Here is a 21,881-nt window from a genome sequence, read left to right as displayed (position 1 = left end):
CTTCCAAAGCACTTCCAGAAATTCATGATGTGTGATAGTAGAGAAATGTCTGGACTTCCTGGTTGTGTGACATGGGGCAAGCAATTTCTCCATCTTCCCAGTATCAGAGTAGCTTAGGAGATGCTGTGCTATCAGATTACTGCAAAATCTCAGTGGCTTGGGACAACAAGGCTTATTTCTTGCTCATGCTTTATGTGTGGGGTGGGAGTGTTCGGGAGGTTCTGCTCACTGGAGTAACTCAAGGACCAATGTCGCCACCCACAAACATTGCCGATCTCCATACAGAGGACAAGAGGTTTAGAGTGTCTCGCAGCAACACGTAAGTGCCTTAACCGGCAAGTGACACATTCCACTGCTCACAACTCATTGGCAAGAGCTAGTTACATGGCACAACCCATGGGACATCAGATACTGAGCAAAAGAGAGGAAATGAGTTATATAGTATGTAAGAAAGAGATGAGTGTGATGGAGAAAGAAAACAGAGCAGGTAAGAAAGATTGGGTGTGCTGGGAGAATGAGAAAAAAGAGAGGGTCAGGGAGAAGGTGACTTTTCAGCAAAGACTTAAAAGAAATGCAGAAGTTAGCCATGAAGGTAGGAGGGGGAGAGCACTCCAGGCAAATGAGCAGAGGGAAAGGCTAATGCAAGTACAACTCCCCTTAGGTCGGAGCACACCTGGCATGCTCAGGTGTGACCTGAAAAGAGGCTGCTGGCATAACAGAGTAGAATGAGTGACAGGAGGAGTAGTAGGAGGCGAGGCAGGAATGATAAATGGGACAGACCTCAGCCTTTATAAGGACTTGGGCTTTTACTCTGAGTGCAGTCGTGGTGACCTATTAAAAGCATTTGGGAGGAGGACTGCCACGATCTGACTTGCATTTTAAACTGATGGCTCGGGTTGCCTTGTTAAAAATAGCCTTTAAGAGGGCAAAGGCAGAAGGAGGGGACCCTTATAGAAGCGACTGTCATAATCTGGCACGAGATGGTAGTTTGAACGAGGGACGTAGCAGACAGGTGGGGAGCAGAGATCGGATCCTAGCGTTGTTTGGAAGGCAGAGACCAGCAGGATTTCCTGGCAGACTGTACCTAAGGTGTGAGAGGAAGGAAAGAGTCAGAGACCCACTTCACGGTCTAAGCCCAAGGAACTGGAACAATAGAGTGACTATCAATGGAGATGGGGAAGGCTGGAGGGGTGGGGGCAGGTTTAGGGAGGGAAGACTGGGTTTACTTTAGTGGAAGATGTGAGAGAATCTTTAAACATCAAAAGAGAAATAAAACCCACACTTTACCACAGACTAGCTACCTTGATTTCAACAATCCCAGTTAAATATAAAAGAGACCTGGAACAATTCTTTAGACCAAAAGCTATGATTTTAATAGTTATTACATGTTTCATCCAGATTCCTCAAAAGATAATAGGATGACTGAAGTTAAAATTAGAAAGCTAACTATCATTATATAGTACTCTTCCTTACCACAGTTTTACTTTCTAAGATTTCAGTTACATGTAGTCAACCATAGTCTGAAAATATTCAATGAAAAATTCTAGCAGCAAATCATTCTTAAGTTTTAAGTTGTGCATTCTGAGTAGCGTGATGAAATCTCACGAGGTCCTGCTGTGCCCCTCCCAGGACATGCATAAATCATCCCTTCGTCCAGGTCTCCAAGCACTGTACACTCCCTCCCCTTAGTCACACAGCCACAGGTGGATGGTGGCGTGTGGCAGTGCTTGTATTCAAGTTACCTTTATTATTCTTAACTAGAGGCCTGGTGCACAAAATTTGAGCAGCCAGGGTGTCTTGCCTCAGCCCTTGCAGCCCTGGCTTTGTCTGGAAGGTCATCTGGAAGGACGTCCGGAAGGTTGTTTGGCTGTCTGGTCTAATTAGCATATTATACTTTTATTATTATAGATAATGTCTCATTCACTTCACTTCATGTCATCACATAGGCATTTTATCATCATACATCACCAGAAGTAAAAAGGTGACTGCTGTACATTATTTCAAGAGACCACACTCATAGAACTTTATTACAGTACATTTTTATAATTGGTCTACTTTGTTATTAGTTATTGTTCATCTTTTACTGTGCCTAATTTATATATTAAACTTTATTACAGGTATGTATGTACAGGAAAGAACATGGTATATATAGGGTTTGGTACCACCTTGGATAAAGGAGAACTACTGTATTCATCTTTTTATCCATTATCAGTAGATATTTGATAGATGAGTAAATGAAATTACCATCTCGCCTCCCCCCACCTGAACATACATCTCCCTGAGTCTGTTGGTATTAATAAGTAATAGGATGGCGAATGGAGAGGTATAACAGGAGATAAGGAGAACCAATTGAAAGGTGTGGGCTTGAGATGATGAAACATTTGGCCCAAGGGGGACTTTGTATATTGACCTATCATTGGTATAAAAAAGCAGTACACAGCCTGGCCAGTGTTGCTTAGTGGTGAGTGTCCACGCAGGAACCAAGAGGTCACCAGTTCAATTCCCAGTCAGGGTACATGCCTGAGTTGCAGATTCAATCCCCTGTAGGAGGCAGCAGTCTCAGGAAGCAGCTGATCAATGATGATGATTGTGTTCCCCTCTCATCAATGTTTCTATCTCTCTCCCTTCCTCTCTAAAAATCAGTAAAAACATATTAAAATAAAAACAGTGCATAACCTAGCCTTAGAAGTCATATTAGTCACTGGAAATTCTTTTTCTGCTCTAGAAAAGATGACTTATCTCAAGATATTTGCCAGAAAAATAACACTGAATCTCCTGATTTTCTTTCTTCCCCTAGAGGGGATCTCATTGGGTCTTGGTTGTTTTTGTTGTTGTTGTTGTTGTTGTGGGGTTTTTCTTTCTGGCATTTGTGGAAATGATATGAGGGCGGCATTGTGGAACAGTTGTGTTCTTTTCTCTGGGATGTGGTGGTGTCCAAAACTTGGTGTTTTGTGTTGAAGACACAGGCAGGGCACCAGGGTGCAGGGAGCCACGTGACACACTTCCTCACATAAAACAGAGCCATCTGCCACAAAACAAATGTATCTGCATTTCATGCCATTTATGTTTTATGAAGTTGTTTATATTATGCTGATGGCAAATTAACACTAAGCTAAATGCCTTACCCTATGCGGGATCTGCAGTATTTTCTTGTGGAGGCAGTGTTTCAGAAATCTATGTTGCAAACAAGACACTGGAAAAAACTTGAATGCTGATGTCTCGGAACCGCCAAAAGCATCTCTATTATAGATGCACTGAATAAATAAGGTTGTTGCTAGAAAAAGAACCCAAGTTTTGAAAAGGGAGAAAACCATAAAGGGATTTTCTGAGCAATGTCAACTGACTAAAAGAGTAAAATATACTATACTGAAGATAGTGGGGTAGATGTGCTGGTTTTTCTTACATTCAGTGCACTGAATTGCATATGGTTTGGTCACTAGACATAAATGTATAAGCAGACAGTGCCCCTGAAAAGCATCCAAGACACTTTCCATTTCACATGTCACATTAGTCAGAGCTGCACTCTAGATGACAGTGGCCGACACACACCCCCTTTTCCCCAACACATAGAACATGTTTTAGATTCTTTGTATTTACTTATATTTCTTGTGTTTTTTGCCCTTCATACTTAAGTAATGCTGTGCTTTTCTCTTCTTTTTCTTCTTCTTAAAAAATGCCTATATTTTATAAAGAATCACATCATGGTGATTCACAGATGAGAAAATCACAACTCAGAGGGGGTTATCAGGGACTTGCCTACTGTCCCTCCGTGGCAGCAGCTAGGATCCTTCATTCTCAGGCAAGGACTTTTTTTTTTTATTAACTTATTTATAAAGTTCTCACTAGGTACAGGTATAGTGGCACATTATCTCATTAAATTCTCAAAATAATTCAGTAAGGCAGAGACTATTTTGTACATTTTTACAGAAGAGGGAGTTGAAGCACAGAGAGGTTAAGTGACTTGCTCAAGGCCACACAGCTACTAAAGTGAGGAGTCAGACATTAAATGCAAACAGTCAGGTTCTCAGATTCCATCCCCTTAACCACTGCACAGACTGCCTTTTTAAAGACATAAGCACTTTCAGAGAAATGAATTTCTTTAGAAGATGTTCTCATATTGTAGCATACATAAAAATCTCTAGGACATTCTGATTCAGTAGGTCTGGGCTGAGGCCCAGGATTCTTCTTTCAAATGCAGGTGCCTGTGGAAGAGCCACACTTTGAGAACATCTCTGCTGTCTAGATAAGTGGTACCTGAGATGGGGTAGGATGCTTTTGAATCCTTTGGCTACATCATATACTTTGGACATTCTGCCTAGTGGCCTGAAATTGTGAGAACTTTCACCTGGGTATGTATGTTAGAGAATCTAGTTAAAAAAAATCACTACTACATAAACCTCCTGGGCAGGGGGATGCTCCGGCTGGAGCCGCCTTCAAAGCCTTCGCTGCTCCAAGCAGGGGGAGTTGAGCTTCCCTGTTCTATGTTTTCTTTCACAATGAGACACCCTTTGCTTCCTGAGGTTTTGGCTCATGGGATAATACTCAATTTATCTTGCTCCTTTTTGACCTATGTCTCATCTTGAGTTGTTCTACATCAGGAGTTCAATATGTCTGTGTTCTCCTTTCTCTAATTGTTCAGATAATCTCACTATGGATACTCTTATTTCCACTGGGAGGAGACTAATTCTCACTAAATAATTGCAGTGAAAATGTGTGCTGGATACAGTGAAATGAGATCCCTCAGATTCTGTCTCAGGCTGGGAATGAAGATTGAACTTGGGGGAGAGCGATGGGTAGAAGGGAAAATAAAATATATACCCTGGGCACTGTGCTTGATCATTTGGGTAAGTGGTCTTCAAGGAACCTGTTATCTATTCTTATAGATGAAGATGCTGGGCTCAGAGAAGTTAAATAACATGCCCATGATTGTACAGATAGGAGATGACAGACTTAGAATTCAACTCTAGCCTATCTGATTCCAAAAATATGTTTCTTCCATAATACCATGCTGAGTACTGATAGGAAGGCTGGCCAAGACAGGGCAAGTAGCTAGCCAGAGTAAGCTCCTAAGTGAACCTAACACTACAGAATGCAACATCTTTAACCATTTCCAGAGCACAAATATGTGTGCTTATCCTAGTCCAAGCATGTCAAACTTGCGGCCCGCGGGCTGCATGCCTCATTTATTTGGCCCATGTTAGCCTTTGAGTTTGACATGCTTGTCCTGGTCCCTGGCAAAGACTAATGTACTTTCTGTTTCTGTAGATTTGCCTAATCTGAATATTTCATATCAATGGAATCATACTATTTATGGCCTTTTATGTCTGGCTTCTTTCACTTTACCATAACATTTTCAAGATTTATTCATGTTGTCTGATGTATTACAACTCCAATCCTTTTTATGGCTGAATAATATTCCATTGTATAGTATACTATGTCAGTTGATAAGCATTTGGATTGTTTTCATTTTTACAGTGAGTAAGACTAGTATGACCATCCATGTAAGTTTTTATGTGAATATAACACCTTCAATTCTCTTAGGCATGTACCTAAGGAAGGAAATGCTGGGTCATATAGTACTCTGTTTAACATTTTGAGGAACTGCCTCCCAAGCAGCTTCACTCTTTTAAATCCCCACCAACAATGTCTGAGGATTCCAACGTATCCTCATCTTCACCATCAACTGTATTGTCTGCCTTTCTCCTTACAACCATCCTAGTGTGTGTGAGGTGGTCTCTTCTGTGGCTTTGATTTGTATTTCCCTAATAACCAATGATATTGAGCAGCTTTCCATGTACTTATTGGCTATTTGTATGTCCTCTTAGGAGAATTGTCTATTTAAATACTTTTATTATATTTTAAACTGGTTGTTTTTTTATTATTATTGAATTATGTGTTCTTTAAACAATATATTGTGGATATAAGTTCCTTATCAGATACATGATTTGCAAATACTTTTTTCCATTCTGTATGTGTCTTTTCATTGTCTTGGTGGTGGTGTTTGGTGCACAAAAGTTTTTAATTCGTTGAAATATAGTTTATGTAGTTTTTCTTTTGTTATCCATGCTTTAGTTACCGCATGTAACTAACTATTGCATAACCAAGGTCACAAAGAACAACTTCTATTTTTCTTCTAAGAGTTTTGGGGCGTTAGCTCTTATGTTGAGGCCTTGGATCCATTTTGAGTTGATTTTTATATCTGCTGTGGCATTGATGCTTTTATGGTCCCTCTACCTTTGGGATTCTCCCACATAGTATTTCTGTCCTCACATTGACACACAGGAAAACCAAGTTCTTCATTCATTCTTAAACACACAGAGATACATACACATACACCCAAACTCTTCTTTTATAAAGCATCCATGAAATAGTAGACGTCACAAAAATTTTAGTGGTCACAGCATTTATCAGGCAAACAACCTAAAATCACATTTTAGGCAACGCTAACCTTCAAAGATCTTTTAGCCAAGGGGTATTTCATTGTTTATTGTACCCCCCCCCCACACACACACACAATTCATTTCAAGGATTTTTGTCCTCTACTCCCTCTCTCTCTTCCCTGCTCTTCTCCCCAGGCCCTCTTGAGAAATAAAACAATTTTCTCATGCAGCATAGCTTATTTTTCTCATTTCCTTACTTGAGTTCCTCATGGTTTCTCACTTTCTTTCCTAAAGAATGCATTTCCCCACCCCCCAAAATAGTATGCTCCTTAAAGGAATTCTGGTATCATTTTTCACACCATTATTTTAGGAAAGTTTCAATAAGGTATTGAAAGGAGTGGTCCTAGGAGTGAGTAGAGAGCCTATATATCTGAACTGCAAAAAATGAGAATAAAACAGAGGAGACAACAATACCTGTGGTGATGATCATCAACGATTGCAATGCGCGGCTAGTGGGTAAGGTAGCAGAGAGGGCCTTATAGGTCAGCTCAGCATGCTGGGGGTGGGGGTTGTGAAGAGATTAGTTAGTGGAAGCGAGAAGGAAACCTACTTTTAAGTAAACAAAGCTTTCATGTTTTGATTATAAAGATCTACAATTCTTTAGAGCTAGCTATATTTTGCAATTAAGTATTTTTCAGATTTTAGAAAAGTAATACTGTAGATAATCCAGATATGTCCTACAGAATACTCTGTAGGGCCTGAGTCAGCAACCCATAATCAAACACAGAATCAAATTCATATAACACTAAGGGGCATGAACACTCTAAATAGCTTTATATCAGCTTAGGTCTGTTTTTATTGCCCAATGAGTTTAAAAAAAACACCTTTCTCTTCAGTTTTGTTTTCTTTTTAGTTATGAATGTCATATTGTGACCTATATCTTTAAAATACCACAGCTATAGGTGATAAATCATTCTTCAAATGTTCCCTTTTGCTGCGACAGCTCAGCAAGTCTAGAAGTGATGAGGACAAAGATGAGGATGCTTCCCAAATGCCTATCTTTCTGGCTGATGCACTATTTGCTGTTGATTTGCCTTGCAGATCAGCTTGGTTGCTTAGAAGCATTCACTAGCCTTGTTTCATCCCAGCTTTCTTTTTAGCTCTTCTATAGTTTACTGCAGTGGATATAGTCAGAACATAAGATGATGGGCAAATGATGTTTAGGACAATAATGTGAGCTCAGAAAATCACTTCAGAGAAGAGAGTAGCAGGGAAGAAGAGAATAGACCCAAACAATATTAGGGAATTGCTACTGACACCTCCCCCCCACCCCCCCCCCAAAAAAAATAAAAGGCCCATCACCTATGCCAACTGTTTGGAACAGCTTGAATGATAATAAATGAGCACAGGGATCTAGGAGGAGAGTCTGGCAGCCTTTATCAACTTAACTGAGACTTATAGGCAAATAATCTTAATTTGCCTTTTTCCTAAAGGGATTCTGATGCAGCTTTGACATAGAAGAAAATAAGCAAGTTTAGGATTCAGGATACTGGGTCTCACCCAACATCCCTGATATGACCCTAACAAGCTTCATTTATTTTCATTAGTGAAAATTACCATTTTGTAAGAGTCACATGATAGGACCATTTTACATACATTAGCTCTAATATTCATGACAACCTTATGATACAGGTCCTAACATCCCCATATAAATCATGAGGAAATTGAGCTTTGGGGAGGTTAACTAGGCATTCAGTAAATGATCGGTTTCACTGGGATTAGACACAGCTCTATCTGATGCTAAAGCTCAAATTCTTTCTATTGCTCAGGGTACATCTTTGATACCCTGGTTTTACCATTTTCCACATAGGTACTGACTTTTCTGTATAGTGTAGAGATCTACAGACCTGGTTTCAAGACTAAGATTTTAGCATCTGCTAGCTGTGTTACCTTGGAATAGCAATAGTTACCATTAAATATCTATCAAACACTATTACAAGAAATTATGTGTATAAATATATATAATATAAAATTAGATAGATAGATAGATAGATAGATAATAGATAGAGGATACATATATGTAATACCAGCTTGGTTTTGTGGCGTTCACATGTCATAATGTGAATCAGTGTTTTTCACAGCACATTATAGAAACTTTGACTTGTCCCCAGAGAAGGTTTATGCTAAAATACATTTGAAAATCACTGAATATATCCCCCTCTTAGAGATTCTCAGTGCACATTTGTATCATAATGATGCTGAGAAGTATTTGAGGCTAAAAAGGAATGGTTGTTTAATTAGGGGGTTCTCCAAATATTTTGACCATGGAACTTCTTTATTTAGAGTTTACGTGTTAACATCTGAAGCTTCCCATAGAATGCATGCTGAGAAATGCTAATCCACATGAAAGTCCTTCATATAAAGTGGCATGATCACTCACATTTGTACAATCGTAGTAAAAGTTCACAAAGTCAACACAAAGTTTCTTTGAGTCAAAAAATGTGTTTAACTTCTCATTCTACACAAGGGCTTTGCCTACTTGTATATATTTTTTAAATAAAAGGCATTTTTAGAGTTTTGTCTTAGCATCCAAATTCAACCTACTCAATTCAGGTCAAGGTTTCTCTCACAAAGTCTTCCCCATCCTTGGTCCCCTCTTGCCCACAGGGATCCCTCTGTTCTCTGACCTACCTTGTACTGACTGTCCCCACGGAACTGGGGCTTCTGGAGTCGTCTCTAAGAAACAGGAATTATACAGAATTAAAATGTCCCACATTTGACAGAGTTGAATAGGATTGGAGTAAAATTTGTGAGAAAACCACAGTTTTAAAAGAAAAGCCAACATTTTCTCATTGAAATTTCAGGAGAAACAGTTTTATTTCTCCCCCCCCCCCTTTATTTTTCTTCTCTCTCTTTTTTTCTTTTGTGATTCAGTCCTAAATTCACAATTACAAAAATTTTACGTATCCAAAACAGATATTAAGTTTGAGTCTTCTAAATTGAGACATGGACTTACATTTAAATTTCTTATATAATTTTTTTTTTAAATACAACCGCAAAAAAAAAAAAAAAAAAAAAGGACTCCCTTCTTTGTGTGAGTCTTGGTAGTTTTCAGCTTTCAACACTTTACACCTATATTGAAATCTTTCTATTCAAAATCGCTTTTCACAAAAAAAGTGATAAACCGCTACATTTGTAATTGAAACTTAGCACATTATTTATTACTGGGGGGTCCTTATTAAAGTGGGTTTTAGTACAGTGTTTACTCAATTTAAAATTTCATAAATATGCTCAGTGATGCTCTTGCAAGTGACTAAAGCACCAATGGAAATGTTATATGTTCTAAAGGAAACCTCCCATAAGCCACTTCTGTGAATTTCAAAACTAAAGAAAGAAAGAATTGCTTGGGAGTGTGATACTGTAGCTGTCCTTGGATAAGCTGGAGTTGAATAGGGGAGGATAAGTTAGACTAGAGTAATGAGATCAGGAACAATGTCAGCTACTTGTTTATTGACTTAGAAACAACCACAAGCTTAACATGGTGCTCATTATGTTACAGACAGAGAATTAAAATTAGGCAGAGATACATACGTTGATGCTAATGCTGCTTCATATAATAGGAAAGGGTCAGAAAAAAATTGATTTTGAAAATCCTCATGATTGTCAAAAAATAGACCTAGACACCTCAGTAGAATCTTTGGAATGCAAAAGGTGGTTTATTTGAAACCCTGTGGTTAATTATAATATCATTATTCAAGTCCCAATTGTGATTTATAAAAAGTAGTCAAGGATAGGAATTATACCTGTGGCTCTGATTCAAAATTATTTATAGTAATTCACATCCATTCAGAAAATTACTAGAAATTTGTCTATGAGCTCTTTAACCAGAATAATATTTCTACCTCATGCACAGGGTCCTGAATTTAGTAAGTGATCAGTAAATGCTTGCTATGCTATTCAGACTAGCCCTGTGGGTAAATAGAACAGAATGAGGAATCACAAGGAAAACAGCAAGGATGGTGAGATTGACCAAAATGCCTCTGTCATTGACCAAAATGCCTCATAGTTTTTTAAACTCTTGTTACTTTATTTCCTCTCTGTTAACTTATTCATTATTAAGCATTCATTCACTCAAACCACTTTGAGCCTATTCTCTGTTCCAGGTACCAGGTACACACCCAGTAATCCTAGGATTTATAGACTAGGAGAGTCTATAAAAAACAAAACAAAACAAGAAAAAATATATAATCATCATTAGAATAAATATTAAGAATAAAAACAATGATGGCACATACTTGGGAAGAATATACTACTTCAGAGTGACACCTCTAGGTGAATAGAAATAATTTCATTTTTCTTTGAAAAATCACTGTATTCACTAATTGGTATTCATTGATTTGCCAAAAAAGCACTGTGATATTTAAAACTAAGGTCAGAAACCTCTTAACCCAAAGAAGAAACTATCAGAGAAAACACGTTTTTCCAAAGAAAAAAATGTGAAGATAATAGGATCTTAAATGTCATAATTGTCCTTCATTAGCTAAAAAACAGCCACAAAAGAATCTCGCTTTAAAATATGTCTTTCTGGACTGAAGCATGGCCTATTATTGATGCAGAAGCCTTTCTATTCACTCTTTTTAAAGGCAGCAGAGCTTGAGGAAGACTGTAGATTTTGGATCCCACTCCGAGAAAAAAGTGTGAATTCATGCTCTTCCACACATTTTTTTATGTGAACTTGGAAAATTTATTTAACCCCTTAGAGCCTCATTTTTGTAAGCATGTTAGTTGAAACATGCCACAAAAAATTGCTAAAAAATATCAATGTATAGGCCTATGAATTATCACCAAAAGAAATCTGCATAGTCGCCACCCAAATCAAGGCATGGACCATTGCCGGCTCACCAGAATCCCCTCCTGGGCCTCCTCCAATCACTTCCCCTCCAGGGTAACTACTCTCTTGACTTCCAACACTACAGTTAAGTGTTGAACCCTCTTTATACATATGGGATCAATCATATGTATTGTATGGTGTCTATATTCTTTCACTGAGACACATTTCTTTATCTGTAAAATGGGGGAAATGATGCCCATTGTACACCGTGGTTGCTATCATGATGCTGGAGTTATGGGGCCCAACCATAAAGGTGACTGTTTTATTCTACCTAGTTTGGTGGGCCCAAGCAGTGTGTACATATATGGAAATGCTGGTGGCAACCAAGGAAATGAATTTGGGAACATTTAATAGACCTGACTTTGCCTTGAGGTCTATGGTTTAAAAATGGCCCATAATCCTGGCATTTAAAATCTTCTCTTCTCTATGCTATTTTCTCCTATGGAGTAGAGAGCAGTTCCTCCTTCATTCATTTCCAAGCAGGCTCAATTGGTTTGTGTCCCAAAAGATCACAGAGGTGACCCAAGCAGGTTTTCAGAGATAATAATTACAACTAATCTTTTCTGAGGACTCATTACGTGGCAGACATTCTACTTAACACTTCATGTACATTAGTTCATTGACTTGTCATTACAGCTGAATGAGGAAGGTATCATATTATCCCCATTGTAGAGATGAGGCCAGAAAGACTTGAAAATTTACCCAACCAATAAGAGATGGCATTAGGATTCCATCCTGGGCTGTTGTCTCCAGAATGACAGAAAGTAGATTGTTAACTACCGATGTGCAGGCCCCTGATGCATGCAGATCCTGTCCTCTTTTACTGCAATTCTATAGTAAAGGTTATCACCTATAGATTTTAACTTATCATTGGAGAGATTCTTGGCTTAAAAAAAAATAATGGTAAAGTCTATTAACACTCTCCCCTCTAAACTTACTAGGCAATGTCCTCAGTATCTATTATTTAATAGCATTTGGAGGACATAGGCCACAAAAATGCCTCATTAAAAGCCCTAAAATTTAAAGCCCAAATCTATTTTATTGTGTTAGATGTGCACTGGAGCATATCATCTTATCTGGGAAAATGCTTTGGGGGACTTTAGTGCCCTCTCTAGTTCTACTGGCATTTCCGTCTTTTTATCTTTACAATATTTTTACTTATTTTATTATTTTCCATTACTGACCAATAATCACAACCCTGTAGAGTCATCCTATGATACTCCTTCAGAAATCTAGAGAGCCTCTGTGTAAACCCACTGCCAAGTTTAATCCTTCGAATGCTGGTAAGTGGAGCTATTTGGATTATTATATATATAATAAATCCTCTTATACAGCATTATTTAGTATTCCTCAGTTTACAAAAACCAAACCAACAAATACTTATTTAGTGCTTTTTTCACACACAATACCATGCTAGGGATTGTGGATAAAACAAATAAATGATATGACATCAACCCCTTCCTCAGAGTACTTAAAATTTAGTTGGGGAGGAGGACAAAAATGTAACCACAAAAACTTAAATGTTAGTTCAAAGTACCAGAAATGTCATAATGCTTCCTGTGAGTAAGAGGACATCTAAGGTGGTCTTGAGTTATTACTAGAGCTTCCAGAGAAAGCACAAGCTGCTTGGTCAGAAAAGAGGTGGGACCGAAGGCACTCCTGGAGGGTGAACAGGGTTTACAGAGTTGACTGAAACACCCTGGCTGAGAAAACATGGCTTTAACCAAGAATTCAAAAGACAAGGACACATAGGTTAGAGGTGAGTGTGTTTGCTTCCTGTGGCTGCTGTAACAAACTACCACCAACTTAGTGGCTTAAGACAATACATATCCACTATCTAACAGTTCTGTAGGTCAGAAATCCGGAATGGGGCTTAGGGGCTAAAATCAAGGAGTCGGCAGAGCTCTGGGGGAGAATCTTTCCTGGGCTTTTCCAGCTTCCAGAGTCCACCTGCATTCCTTGGCCCATGGCCCCATCCTTCATCTTCAGAGCACATCACTGCCATCTCTGCTTATATCATCTCGTCTCCTTCTCTGACTCTGACCCTCCTGCCTTCCTGTTATAAGGGCCCTGTGATTACTTTGGCCCCAATGGAATAAGCAAAAGTTATTTTTCTCATCTCTAAACTAACATAATTATATCTGTAAGGTCCCTTCTACCAGGTAAGGTACTGTATTCACAGGTTCTGGGGAATTAGGAGCTGTTCATCTGTGGGGAGACATTATTCTGAGACACTATACTGAGGAGGTTTTGAGTGTAGACTTTGAAGTTTATCCTGCACAACAGGAAACCATTGCCCATTTCGGTCTGAAGAGTGACATGAGCAAAGCACGAAGTAAAAGACAGAGCAATGGTCAGGAAAGCATAGAGGCAAGGGGACCAGTGTTGAGGGAGAGAGAGAGAGAGAGAGAGAGAGAGAGAGAGAGAGAGAGAGAGAGAGAGAGAGATTGATTGTCCATGTATGTCATGTGTGAGTGTGAGAGACCACCCACCTGCCCACCCACATTTGTACTTGTGAACATGGCCTCAGTTTGTTCTACATAGTTTTTGCTTAGCCATGGGGACGCAGCCACCTGAAGAGGCCCAAGAGTTTCCTGCCACCCAGGATACCTGCTGGAGCAGGCGTAATCTGGAAGTGTTTTGGTTTCTGGGGAATCAGCATCAGGCTTTAAAATACAGGATACTGGGAGAGCTGGGAACTACCTCTCCAGACAACCTTCCAGGTGTCCCATAGGAGTCTCCATTCTTAAGGAGATTTTTTTTAAAAAAAGTAGTCTGTGATGGGCAATTGTACTAGCGGCACTGAGCTTCCAGAAGCTGTTACTGTGGGTGGCAGGGACTGTCATGTGGGAGCGGCTGGGAGAAGGGGTTTGATTAACAACCAGCCTGAGTGGCGTGCAAAGCAGAGCTGAGATGCTATTCATTAACTCTCCTCTCTGCCGTTTGCCCTTTCCATAGTGCCCAGAGTTTGAAATATCTGGTCACACACAGTGAGCTTTGATTCAGACACTACTGTATTGGAGTTAGGTGTAGCCATGGTTCAGCATGGATGTAAAGTTAGGAGGGGCAAAAAGACAAAAGCCCAAGCATCAAATGAATTAGCAGATTTGCAGTGGACCAAGAGATTTTTAGGGGAGTTCTCATGAATATACAGGCAAAGGCTGGAGTTGCTTCTCTGGAAAAACAAATTCAGATCGTTCAGGAGTGAGCAAGGCCAAATGGTTGAGCAACTCATTTGGGGGTCCTGTTATCCATAGAGTTGCTTATCTAGGGTAAAGCAACCAAGACGGATCAGATAGCTGCCTACTAAGACTTGATTACATGGGATTTTCAGAAAAGTGCATGTTTTCTGCAATGGGAGAGAAAACGATCACTTTGGTGTTCAGACTCTGAGGAAATACAGCACGGTCTGAAGGGATGCGCGTTATGAAATGAAACATTTCCCCGTTTCCAAGGCGAAGGGTGCAGTGGTTATGTTGGTGGTGTTTAACTATATGATGTTCAACAGCAAAGACAGATCCCCAGAAATGAGCCCAGAAGTCTCTGAGGGAAAACATAAATATTCAGCTGTGCTTTTAAACACTTGCTATTTTCTTTCTTAATTCTGTTTACCTTTTAAACAACAACAAACAGAAGCCAAAAACTTGGCAGAGGGCTGCTTTTTAAGGAGAGTGTATTCTTTGACTGCCAAGTGAACATGCCTCTCTTTTTTACTTGGTTCTTTTCACTTTTTTTTCCATTAAAAAGTAACACTTCCCATTTCATTCATTCAAGAACATTGTGCCCTTCAGCCATCAAGAGTACTCAGACTTCGGGATGTGAGGTTCCCAAAGAGGACAAGTCAAGGACTGTGTTTATTACTATCATCATCATTGTTATATGATTGCATTAAATTATAATAAACATCTATGAAGATTCAGAGTATGGGGCATTAGAAATACACTATATTGAGAGAAACACATGCATAAAAATAATGACTGTACAATATAATAAGGCATTTGAACTTAAAAATTACTGTTAGAGTATTTTTATTATCAAGGGAGATAACCTCTAGTGAATTTGTACTCGTGTTTGCCACCTTTAAAGAGTCCCCTCACCCATTCAGAAAACTGAGCAGATTGCAAAGCAGTAGCAACCTGTGGTTTTTGAACCTGTTTCCCATGCTTGGGGCTCTGGAGTCACATAGCAGTTACAGTGGTAATCGGGGAGAGATCCCAAGAGGAAGGTGACTTCACGTCAGTGATCTCCTGCCACCTGATGTCCCTTCTGTACTTCGTCTGGAAGTCACAAGGCTCCAGTCTAGTTAGGTGTCTCATGCATGCTGTCCCTGCTCTCTGGTTGTTAAACCCTCTTCCCTATGCACCCAAAGAATATCTCTGGAGAAGAGAATTTTAAAGGTGAAGCACGATCATTTTTGCATAACATTCTTTTCCAGAGGCAAAAGCTTGGCAAGAGCACTAGAGAACTGGAGGGGAACTTTTATATTAAAGCCTGTTTCCTAAATGTAAAAAAGTTCCACCTCTTCTTATTGATGATATTTGTCTAAGTTTTGGACAGACAAGATGAAGTTTTGGAAAATTGGAGGAAAGGTGAGCAGGCCAGCTGCTGGGTTTAGAGACTTGAGCAGAGTACTTGAATTTCTGCAAGGTTTAGAGAAACTGAGAGGAATGGGTATTTATTGACCAACTGTGAGTCAGGCACTCTGCTAAGTAATTAGATACCTATTCCATTTGGCATACTCTTCAAAATCAAGTGTGAAAAGTAAGGATTTGCAAGATATTAACCCAAAACATAATTGTTGCACAACCACTGAGTGGCGAAGCTGGAATTTGAATTCAGCCCTTTTGACCCCAGAACACTTTCCACCTCAATAATAAGAACGTCTGGGCAGGCAGTGACACATGGCAGATGCTTCATTAATGCTTATTAGATCTAAACGGGTCAAGTGTTCTGCTCTTAAGTCGACTTTGTCACTGAACTTACACACAAGGGTAGTTTAAACCTAATGAACAAAATTAACGATGAACAAAATAGATCCAGAGACATAGACTCATGTAACAGACTGACAAATCTCAGAGGGAAGGCAGGAGTCAGGCGGTGAACCAAAGAACTTATATGCATATATTCATAATCCATGGATACAGACAATAATAGTGTGGTGAAGGCCTGGGTGGGAGAAGAGTGGAGGGGGTCAATGAGGTGGGAAAAAAGGGAACATCTGTAATACTTTCAATAATAAAGATAAATTTAAAAATAAATAAAAAGCATTTGCATTAAAAATAAAACTCCAATCCTAACTTGCCATTCCACACCTGGGGACATAGCACAGGAGGCAGGTGACGTGGCAGATGGGGAGCTTTTGGATTTGGATTTGACATGAGATTGCACCCAGTGACAAGCTAATGCAGGTGCCAAAAGCACTAGGTGGGGACAGTGCAGCGAAGCCCTTCCAAGGCATCGCAGCAGCCCGTACCCCCGCATCACAGTGCGGCCTATTAAAGGTGTGGACTCAGGAGGAGAGAGAGGTTTTCCGAGTCAGATGATGCCTTCAACAGAAATGTTTTAAACTCCCCTCTCAAACCAGAGCCTTTTCCATGTGGCCAGAGCAGCCAGAAATGGTCTTTCTGCTGGAGGGAAGAAGGTTAACAACAGGTGGGGTGCTTGCTGCAGGAGCAGAATCAAGATGCGGTAGTTGCTAAACTTGGTATCTTGGAAATGGAAGGCACTATTAACAAAAGCAATCAGAGACCTACAGTTATTTGCTTGCTAAGAAACTCAAGAGGGAGTTTCAAGAACAGACAAAAGAATTAGACAAAGAGCTAGATGAATGTATGTGTAGTGGCAAGAAAAATGGGCTCCAAGGAAGAGGGAAATGGGCAAGGTTGCCTCAGGAGGAAATGACCTGACAAAGTCAGACTTGGAGACAGACTAGAAATGAGCTGCAAAGGCCAGAATGAGATCACAGAGGACGATTCTCTGGGAGAAAGTGGGTGATGAAATTTCTTTCAGGTTGCAGGATCCAAAGGAAGATCTGATAGCCAAGTAGTGAGTACTGGTATAATTGGGAACAAAAAGGCAATTGAACTTCTAATGAAAACTGCTGGAGTTGAACAGAATAGTGGCTTTTTTATAATGAATGGTAGGAAGAACACCAGGTGTTTTCCCGAATCTCCTGAAAAAAATCCTAGAATCAGTGAGGAACAAATTAAGGACATTTTTGCCCAGCCCTCATGGCTCAGTGATTGAGCGTTAACCTATGAACCAGGAGGTCACGGTTTGATTCCTGGTCAGGGCACATGCCTGGGTGGCGATCTTGGTCCCAGTGTGGGATGTGCAGGAGGCAGCCAACCAATGGTTCTCTGTCATAATTGATGTTTCTATCCCTCTCTACCTCTCCTTCTCCCTGAAGTCAATAAAAATACGTTTTTAAAAAAGGAAAATAAATTAAAGATATTTTCTACATTGAAAATCAAAAGAGTATGAAAATACAAAAGCTGCTAGAAAGAGGAGAACACAGTTTTTGAGGGAAAGAGGAAACAAGATATTAAAAGTCTACATTTTCAAGATGACAATACATCATGAGAAGCTATTGCAAGTTTCACAAGCGAGGCCCTGGCCTCTCCTGATGAATCATAGGAAGGGCATGGAGAAACAAAGTTGGGTGCAGAGGAAGCCATTAAGGTTGATGATTCTTATGATTTGAACATTTATTAGTACATTTTGAGGAATAAACCTTTCTAAAATAACGCTAATAAACCATTTTCTACTGAAAAAATAAAACTTCAAAATTTAGAAGAATTGTTAATGTAAGAAGTAAATCATTAAAACTGTCATTTATTTAGGTATGCAGTGCATATCGATACATACACATACATCCATATCAGCCCTAAAACCTGTCAACACTACGTTTCTACAGATTTTCAACACCTAGTTTATCTTTGCTTTTAAGTGCTTGCTACAGCTAATCTATTTGCTTTGCTGGTCTATTGAAATTTTACATTTTTCCTTATATTTTTTCCTACTTAAAATTTACTACCCTTACGTGAAACTGTTGAATTAATAGAAACCAATGCTTTCTGGGGTTAAAATGGGCATTTCTCTTAGTAAAGTCTTGGCTATATTTATTTACATCATTAAAAATATTAATCCTAAGAGGTATCCAAATTCTTCATTTACTCATATATGAAGCATAGCCTATGATCTGTTACTCTCAACATTGCCCAGTTCCTATATCTTTATTCTAAAAAGCATATCTTTGTGTAAGCAAACATTTATGCTCTTCTGCTTCTTAGTCCGGTGCCCTTCAAATGACACTGCCAACTAGTTCAATTAGAATCTTGGGAGTTCCTCTGATATGAAAACTCATTTAGTAAGTATTAATACCACTGACTAATTGGTATTGTCCACAGATAGGCCATCAGAGATAGTGATATATTGTCACTCCCATTACTATTATACTTTTCCAGTATACCAAATATATTAGATACCAAATAATAATCATAGAGTTGCCCCATCCAATGATTTTGCAGTTACCCATTGAGCTTGTTATATTAATTTGAAGAATGGGATTCAAAGCATTGATTAAGACTTGGATTCTATTCGCAGAATAGCCATGGTGACTCAATTAATGGGGCTTATCCTATAGAAAAGATTCCCAGATCTGGAAATATACTTGTAGAGAGTTGCCATCGTACTTGATGAGAGAGTAGCATGCTGTCAGACATCCTGGAATAGCAATGGTCAAAAATCTTGGATTCCAGTCCTAGCACATTCCCCAATTTTCTATGTGACCTCAAATAAATCACTTAACCTCTCTGGGTCTCAAATTTCCCATATATAAAATGAGGAAATCTAATGCCAAACCATTCAAGTTATAAAATGTGAAGATCAAGTGTGATATATACAAATTGATAAAATATTACGAACTAGAAATGTTAACTGCTACTTCAATTATCATTATACATCCATGTGGAATAGTCGAGAATATCCAAAGACAGAAGTATGAAGTATAAATAAGAATAAAAATAATTGGATGAGACAAGGGAACTAAATAAGGCTGAAAACGAATCTTCAATCTTTCTGTAATCTCTTCTATAACACAGAAGCAGCCTCTAAAAAAAAGACTAGCTCCTTGCTGTTTAAAAAAGTTGTGTTAGCTAAAGGCAGAGGGGTATTGCACAGGTAAAGGAGAAATGTGATCCTCATTTGTTTTCAGCCACTCTAAGTACCTTGAGCAGAAAAGAATATAATACAGGGAATCAGAGGCTGATATAACTGTTGGGAGGGCTGCAGAAGTAAAGGTCCAGGAAAAATACTGCTGATTTTCAGGAAGGTTGGAAGTACAGGAAACACAGAGAAACTATTGATGATCTTGTCTACAACTTCCAAGTGACTCACAGGTGCTTATCTAGACAGCCCATGGCAAAGTCTCCATAGGCATCTGTCAGTGTTCACCTGGCTGCTTCTCTTCTGTGCTCATTTTTCCTGCAAGTAATTTCCATTGACATCATTCCTGTTGGAACCTCGCTGGCAAGGGGTCCCAGGAAGTGGAGTCCCAGGCTTCTCGCCAAGGATGAGGAATGATGCATAGTTGACAAGAGACCAACTGACACATTACTGCTCTTCAGAACCCTTTCTGTATGAAAACACTAATGTTACAACCCGAGGATTCCAAATGTTAAATCAGAGGTATTTGAGCGTGGGAAATGAGACTTTATTCCTATATTCTGATATGTTATCCTATTTCCACAGTTCAAAAATCTCAGTGATTAGGAGTTGCAACATTAATAAATAAGACCTTAAAAATGCATAAAAGGTACATGTCAAAAGTAGATTTGCCCTTTAATCACTATTGATAATAATATAAAGATCAGTCTTAAAAAATATGTTCCTGCAATTTAGGGGGTCCTAGTGGAAGGCAGTTGGAAATCCTCATTTTCAACCAGTGTGCACAGAAATTTTTAAAACATGTAACACCTGACTATTTAGTCAGGGACGTTGACCGCTTTTCCCTTAGATTGTCAAATTAAACAATGACAACAGCCAACCCAACAATAGCCATCTGGTGTGAATGAATCAAAATTGTACCTATTTATGTCAGATTGACAAAAATATATTTTTTTGGTGTGCCACAGAATTTTAGTAATTAGTTGATGTGTACCATAAAATGAAAAAGGTTGAAAATTTCTGCTCTACACACATCTTAGCCTTAAAAAAACAAACAAAAAAAAATGGGTCAAGATCAAGGCATTTCACTCTGTCACCAAAGAGGCCTTGTGGACATGCTTACGGATATTATGTTGGTCAGTGAGTTATAGGAGTGATGAAGTGTTTCACTGTCCACAGCCGAGAAGGAAGGGGGAAGAGGGACCATCACAGTCTCTCTTTTTACATGGATTTCCTTGTAATATACTAGGCAGGAGTAGCTCATTTTGTTTTCTTAGGGTTCCTTCTGCTCCCTTCTGACTTTTGTACCCAGAGTGGAAGTGGTTCACTTCCTTCTGGAAGAAATGTAGTCTTTTACTTGTATTTCTTTTGGGGGATGCTATTTCTTCAGGGACGTTCCTGAAGCCCTGGCCTCAGAAGACCTATGTAGAAGGCATTGCAGGAAAGATTGTTTCCTCAAACTTCCTCTTTGAGCTCTCAGCTGGCTCTGGATGAGAGCCTTGGAGTAGCATGCTGAGATCTGAGATTTGGGCTTGGCCACCGTGGCCCCTCAGTTGGCTCTGGCTCTAGATCTTTTTCAATGGACCGTTTTAGGCCAGAAGGGTTCTACCTGGGCCCCCTCCCAGTTCACCGGAGAGTTCTGCATTGGAGTTTAGGGGCTATATGTACGATTTCCTTTCAGATTTGGTGAAGAGCAATGGCCAATTTATGACCTAAGGTCTTGGGTTCTTAGCCAAATTCTGTAGTAATCTTACTTTGTTTTGAATAGTGCCATTATTGTTGCCTACAAAATATATCCTAAAACTATTAGCATAAAATCAGTGTTGAGCATTGAGCATATATTGCCTATGATTAAGAGAAGTCTGCATACTGCGGCCCACTGTATCTTGGTATTGGAGTCACCAAGGAAAAGACAGTGTGGTCAAGCACTGGATGGAATAGCACTTTACTCACATAGAGAAGAAACAGCAAGACCAGCCTCAGTAATAGGTGCCAGTCGCCATGGCCAGCGGCCACATGCTGGCCTGCATGCACTCCAGTTGTGCCACAGAACAAAGGATCCCATCCCGTCCCGACGAGGGACAGATACAGCAGTGGAGTTGGCCAGTTGCCATACGAAGCATACACTTATCGGAACAGAGGAGGACACATTGAGCCTGAAACAAAGACATTTCCCACACAAGGTTGTAAGTCCTCCACAGGCTATGGGCACTTCTCATTTTCCTTTTGATAAGAAAGTACTCTAGACCCAAGGCCCATTCTCATGCTGCTGAGAGGGGTTTGGAAAACGGCACGCATAATCAGGATTCTAAAAAAAATAGATTTTCTGTTTCTAAAGATAGTCTGCATGTGCTCATGAGAAACAATTTTAAAAAGCTTGACAATTTCAGATTCTTTCTGGACATGATATCATATTCTTACTTTAACTGAGGTTTGTTTTTTGT

At 39.4% G+C, this 21,881-nt stretch overlaps 1 protein-coding gene and 1 pseudogene across 2 annotated transcripts in view; both read left to right on the top strand.

Annotated features, from left to right (window-relative positions):
* Window positions 1–21,881, top strand: part of TRPM3 (transient receptor potential cation channel subfamily M member 3) — a 441,698-nt gene that overhangs the window by 113,698 nt on the left and 306,119 nt on the right. The gene's annotated exons all lie outside the window — the stretch shown is intronic.
* Window positions 72–17,517, top strand: LOC308528396 (phosphorylated adapter RNA export protein-like; annotated as a pseudogene). Its single transcript has 3 exons — window positions 72–319; window positions 12,500–12,554; window positions 16,653–17,517. The product of its transcript is annotated as a phosphorylated adapter RNA export protein-like (transcript).

The sequence above is a fragment of the Myotis nattereri genome, assembly GCF_964212035.1.
Source record: "Myotis nattereri genome assembly, chromosome: 12".
NCBI lineage: Eukaryota > Metazoa > Chordata > Mammalia > Chiroptera > Vespertilionidae > Myotis > Myotis nattereri.
The sequence above is the reverse complement of the archived record's forward strand: the minus strand, read 5'-3'. Positions and strand labels throughout refer to the sequence as shown.